The following is a 6,734-nucleotide window of genomic DNA, read 5'->3' as shown; positions in this document are numbered from 1 at the left end:
TGCTGCTTGGCCTGCTGTGTTCATCCAGCCCTGCACCTTGTTGTCTCAGTTAAGTCATTCCTCACTTTTCTAAACTCCAGGACAAACAAGTCCTGTTTGTCCAATTATCCTCAGAGGAAAACCCATTCATTCCAGGTATGAATCTAGTTAACCTCCTCCGAACCACCGCTAACACGCTTACAGCGTTCCTTAAATAGGGAAACCAAAACTGCACAGTGTATTTGAGATATGGTCTCAACGCTATCCTGTATAACTGAAGCACAATAACCTTACTTTTATCTTTAATTCCTTTTATAATAAAGAATACCATTCCATTAGCCTTCTTAATTGTCTGCTGTACCTGCATAGTAACGTTTTGTGACTCTTTCACGAGAACACCTAGGTCCCTCTGCACCCAAGAATGCTGCAGGTGTTTTCTATTTAAGTAAGACTCTTTTTATTATTCCTGCAGCAGTGAAGAACTTTTCCCACATTTGTGGAGGCTCCAAAAAAGATCCCCATCCTCAATGATGGGAGAGCCCAGCACGTCAGTGCAAAAGATAATGCTGAAGTATTTGGACCCATCTTCAGCCAGAATGATCCATCTTGGCCTCCTCCAGTGGTCCCCAGCATCAGAGATACCAGACTTCAACCAATTCAATTCACTCCACATGATACTAAGAAATGGTTGGAGGCACTGGATACTGCAAAGACTATAGGCGCTTACACGATTCTGCTAATAGCGCTGAAGAATAGTGCTCCAGAACCAGCTGCACCCACTAGCCAAGCTGATCCAGTATAATGACAACAAGTGCATTCACCTGATAATGTGGAAAATTGCCCATGTATGTCCTGTATACAAATTTTAGGACAAATGCAACCCAGTGAATTATCACTCTATCATTCTTGTACCACCTCACTGGAGTTGCTGCAAATGAAGCCTCACTATTGCTGGACTCGTCACAAAAGTTAAAGCTTTTTTAAAATATGCAGAATTGCTCAATTTACCTGCCTTTTGGGCCCAGTTGACCATAAACACCGACCAGGTTTCTATACTTCACAAGAATAATTATTTATTACAAGTAAATAACCATTGAAATATAACACTATTAATTAAAACTCTAATTCTATTATGAACTCCCTCTTGTGCACAAACACAAACAGACAAAAATCAGGAAAAAAATGTAGGAGGACGGAAAACCTGGGAAAGTAAGTTCAGTAGTTCCTGCTCACAGGATCTGCTGAGCTGGTTCTTGAGCAGACTGGGATGTTACTTCTCAGTGCTCCTTCTCCGAATCTTTTCACTGGTTTGCAGGAGGTGCAGGGTGACTGGTTCACACTTGTAAAAGGTCTCTGACTCATTAATTAGAAGTTGTAACTTTGTAGCAACTTCTGAAAGAAAACTAAGCTGGGTTTCTTCAGGTAGAGAGCTCCTGAGCTGGTGAAGGTCTGAAGGTCTCTGACAAAACTGCTGACAGCCCCAAGTTACTTGAGAACCAATCACATAGTTGTTGGCAGGCAGAAGCCTTTGACATCAATAACTGGTCACTAATCCACAGACCAATCAGCTACATGTTGCTGGCTGAATCTCCATTTGTATCCAGCCCCTGGCTCCAAGTTGTCTGCACCTTTCCCTATTACTGCTTGAACCAGCAGCTGTGTAGATGAGTGTCAGGTTCTTTGCTTCCAAAACAATCATCAAAGCAGTAATCCTTCAGCAATCACTGGCTTTAAAACAATTTTATAACCATTTCAGTCCATAATTAGAAATGCAGAAAAATAAAAAGACACGGTCTTTCCACTCTATCCTCGGACATCCGCAAAGTGATGGAAGGGATCATTGACAGAACTAACAAGGGACACTTTCACAGGAATAATTTGTTCACCAATATTCCATTTGACTTCTGCCAGGGCCACTCGGATCCTGACCTTATTACATTCCTGGTCCAAACACGGACAAACATCTGAATTCTACAGAGAAGCGTGTGTGACTGCCCTTGATATTAGACTGCGTTTGACCAAATGTGGCATCAAGGAGCCCTAGCAAAATTGGAGTGAATAGGAATCTTGGGGAAAACAGTCTGCTGGCTGAAGTCATGCCTAACACAAAGCAATTAGTAGTTATGGTTGGAGGTCAGTCATCTCAGTGCCAGGACATCTCTGCAGGAGTTCCTCAGGGTAGTGTCCTAGGCCCAACCATCTTCAGCTGCTTCATCAATGAGCTTCCCTCCATCACAAGGTCAGAAGTGGGAATGTCTGTTGATGATTGCACAATGTTCAGCACCATTCATGACTCCTCAGATACTGAAGCAGTCCATGTCCAAATGCAAAAAGATCTGGACAACATCCAGGCTCATACTAACAAATGACATTCACACCACACAAATGCCAGGCAGTGACACTGTGCCACAAGAGAAAATCTAGCCATCACTGCTTGACATTCAATGGCACTGCCATCACTAAGTCTCTCTACCATCAACATCCTGGGGGTTACCACTGACCAGAACCTGAGCTGAACCAGCCATACAAATAACGTACAAAAGGCTACAAAAGCTGGATAGAAGCTAGAAATTTTGTGGCAAGTAACTCCCCACTTGACTCCCCAAAGCCTGTCCACCATCTACAAGGCACAAGTCAGGAGTGTGATGGAATACTCCTCACTTGCCTGGATGGGTGCAGCCCCAACAACACTCAAGAAGCTTGTCACAATCCAGGGCAAATCCAGCCCCCGCTTGATTGGCACCACATCCACAAGCATCCACTCTCTCCACCACCGACACTCAGTAGAAACAGTGTATACCACCTAAAAGATACATGCAGAATTCACCAAGGCACCTTAGACAGCACCTTGCAAACCGACAATAAATTCCACCTCAAAAGACAAAGGTAGCAAATACATGGAAACATTCTGACTTAGAAATATATCACCACGTCTTCATTAATGCCAGTGCAACTCAGTAAGAGGAATGTAACAATAAAGTCCTGGACTTAATATCATCTCAGGAGAACTGTCTGCTTCAGCACTAATTCACACCCACTCCCACTTCAAACATGAAGATTGAAAGGTTTTGCAAACACAAATGCTATCTTGTCACAGCTGAACTCTCCTACAAGTGCTGCTACAAACGCAGAGAATGCTGCAGAAACTCTGCAGATCTGGCAAGCGTCTGTGGGGAGAGTAAAAGTTATTGTTTTGAGTCTGATATAACTCTTCTTCAGAGCTTTGAATTTTATATATACACTCACACAAGGAGTGATGCTATAATAAAAACAGACCATTTTGAAACGTTTGAATAAGAATATTTTGCCTCAAAGTATTCTCATTTGTGTCAGGCTAAGTTTACATTAGCTTGAGCCACAAAACAGAAATTAAGTTATAAACCTTACTCTTGGCTTGGTGAAGTGACTCTCTTCCTACAGAAAGTCCTACAGGGAGTGGTAGAAATGTGGAAGGCACTGCCTGTGAGGCAGGTGCTCTCACAACATCTCAGAAGCATCTGGATGAGCATTTAAAATGTCAGGGCATAGTAGTCTATGGACCGAGTGCAAGTAAATGCTATATGACTCTGGGCTGGAAACCTTAACTCTGTTTCTTTCTCCACAGATGTTGCCGGGCCGGCTGAGTTTCTGCTGCATCCTGTATGCTTGTTTCAGATTTCCAGCCTCCACAGTTTTTTTGCTTTACTTTAAGAACTGCTTCTTGACTGGAATTTTTGTCCCCTTCTGCTCCAGTCACTGCCACTCCTGGTCAGGTTCCCCCATGCTTATCGTTCCTCACAAATCAGAAAGGAGAGCTAGCCTTGCAGGAGCCAAGGCAACCTTGCTAACCAGTGATTGCAATCCTCATTCCCCTGCTTCTCGAAATTACAGCTGTACAGCTTAAGAATGAATAAGCCTGTATTGTTGCCGGTAGCAACAACACCCCTCAATATTCCGAGCTGACTGGATTCTAACTGGTGTCCATTACATAAACACTTTATTCTCAGTAATCATTAAGATAATGACTAGCTGAGTAAAAGCCTGCTTGTACAGTGGCAATAGCTGTCTCCGGGGCTTAGCTATTCAAAGCAACAGCTGTTAAAATGCTTGCATGATTATGTCTATTGTACACACAGACAAGTTGCACTTACACACATCTTATTGATTCTTTTTAATTATGAAAGAGATTCAAGTGTTACACGAATGAATATCATTACAAGGTTCTTGCAGCTCAAATAACAAACTAAATGCATCCCAACCATCCCTGAATCTGATCATATTAGCTAAAAGTATTAAGGGATACACAGCAAATATGGATTGAATCTTCAATTGAATCCAGGCTTGTACCAGAGCAGTCTATACGTTTAGTGCTAAATCCAAAAATAGATCCCTGATCATTATTACATTGATGTTTATAGGGTTTTGCTGTACAGAAATTGGCTCTTCTGTTTCCTGTATTATGACAGTGATGCTACTTCAGAAGTCCTTAATTGACTATTAAGCATTTTGGTACATCTTGAGGTTGTTAAACACTTGTATAAACACAAATCTTTTTGTCCTCTCTGACACCTTGCTGGGATGGCAGTGTTTAGAGATAGTGCAACTGCAGAGGGAGCACATCACACACACGTGCCATTGTTAGTGCCTGTGGGGCCAAAACCAACAATGCCCGAGGCAGCTCCTAGTATTAAAATGGATGTAGATCGTACACAGTTCTTCCAGGCTTGTGCAAAGAGCTTAGAGGACTGAGAATGGAGGTACCCCTTGATGGGCACACCCTCTTTTAGGTGTTGCAGCTGATACAGGGTGGGTGTATTACTTTGCTGAGCTGTTGAGCTTTTCTTTTGAAATCATCTCACATCTAGAAATCATCTCACATAATGTGAAAAGTTTAAAATGTTTGCTTTCTAGGTGGATTATTCCCTACTAACTGGTGTTGAAACATTTGTTTTTCCTGACATGAAGCTGTTAAGGCTAAAACACACCAATTTACATCCAAGTTCCACGTGGATCTAGAGTTGTTGATGCTATCCAGATGTTCTAATTGACGACTAATCCAGTGAGGCTACACTCCTATAACCGGCTATTTCCACAGCTCAAGCCTCACAAATTTCAACAAAGCCATTAAATTATACACAAGAGATCCAAAGCCATTAATTCAGAAGCAATGTTCCATGACCCTGGATATCTTTACCACTTTTCAGCTTTCTCTGCAATACTGGATCAGGATTGCCCAACTCGAGGCTACTATAACTTTACTAAAGACTGGTCATCCTACACAATTATCATGTTTCCACTTACAATCTAAAAGTCTCAGCTTCCAGTGACTTCTTAAATGTTAAGTATTATTCATAGCAGTATTCCCTCGAGGTTCCTCCAAGGTTCTGTGCATGTTGCTCAGCGTGCTGACACAGTGACCTCTGGAATCAGATGTCAAGTCACTGCTTTCACCAAGACAAAGGTTAGAGAGTGTATTCATAGAAATAATGTGGACTTTATTGTACCGAAGATGCCATATAAGCAGAGTTCATTAATGCTTTGTGCTGTACGCCTAGAGATACAGTGCAGGGAGATCTCCGGAGTATGGCAGTGTCAAATTATACTATTGGCCTTAAAATGAAATAAATGGAAAATCAAATCTGATCATTGCAGTTTGAGAATTTGAGTTAAGTGAAAATCTACAAGTAAAACACTGCTAACAACAAGACTAACCACAAAGATGTAGAATTGTTGTAAAAACTCAACTGGTTCCTGATATTTCCTCTAGTAAAAGAACCATACCTGTCAGGCCTAAGGGTGACTGTTAACTGCCATCTGAAGTAGACCAAAATTATATTGAACAGCTTCAAGAAGTTGGCTCACTACCACTTCTCAGGGTTACTAGGATGATCTATAAATGCTGATCTTGCCTGTAATGAAAGAATGGAAGTTTGATTGTGATGGTCTCAGTATTCTTCCATTAGGAATGTCACACCATCAAGGTGATGTAAAGTTGCCTGCAAACCCCAGGGGTGGTTGAGTGATAGGTCTATGGTAGGTCTGTGCACTCTGTAATATGACGGAAAAATAGAAAAGTCGCAAGTTGTTACCTCAAACAGCCAACATGTGGCCACACCATCCTCACGAATCTCTCATGCCATCTCCAACTGCCTCTTCCTCTCCAAATACTTTGGATGCGTCCCAAATCCATGCCCATCTTTCCAAAGCTTCATGTTTGAATCCTGACAGTATTGAAATGGCGCTTGACAAAGTCACATGTGACTATGCATCTGTTACAAAGATAAACTTCCTCTACTGATCTTCTTTGACTTATCTGCAGCCTTTGACAAATTTGATCACACCATCCTCCTCCAAAGCCTCGTCACTGGCAATTCTTTTGAGTGGGACTACACTTATCTGGTTCCATTTTGATGGATCTAATCAAATCCTAAATATTACTTATCTTGTTCCTGTACTGTGGCATAATCAGGAAATGCCATGGATGTTACTATATGGTATTCTTTGTCACATCTCATTGGGGTAGTGAGCTGGAATCATAACCCATTGTTAGTGAAGTTGCCACATGTGTTAAAAGTTAATGAAATAACCAAAAATCCCAATTTGCCTCTGATTGACCGCTCCTCAGAATAAAAGCAAACTTACAAGGTTTCTTCGGTAACAATAAAAATATCTATTTATTGTAACACCTTAGGCTTTAACAAGAACAGGAAAAGAACCAGTTTTCTAATTTATGTGTCTTAAACTTTACACACACAGACAAGTGCAGAGAAAAGAAG

This window comes from Rhincodon typus, chromosome 26 (genome assembly GCF_021869965.1).
Source record: "Rhincodon typus isolate 14 chromosome 26, sRhiTyp1.1, whole genome shotgun sequence".
Taxonomy (NCBI): Eukaryota; Metazoa; Chordata; class Chondrichthyes; order Orectolobiformes; family Rhincodontidae; genus Rhincodon; species Rhincodon typus.
The sequence above is the reverse complement of the archived record's forward strand: the minus strand, read 5'-3'. Positions refer to the sequence as shown.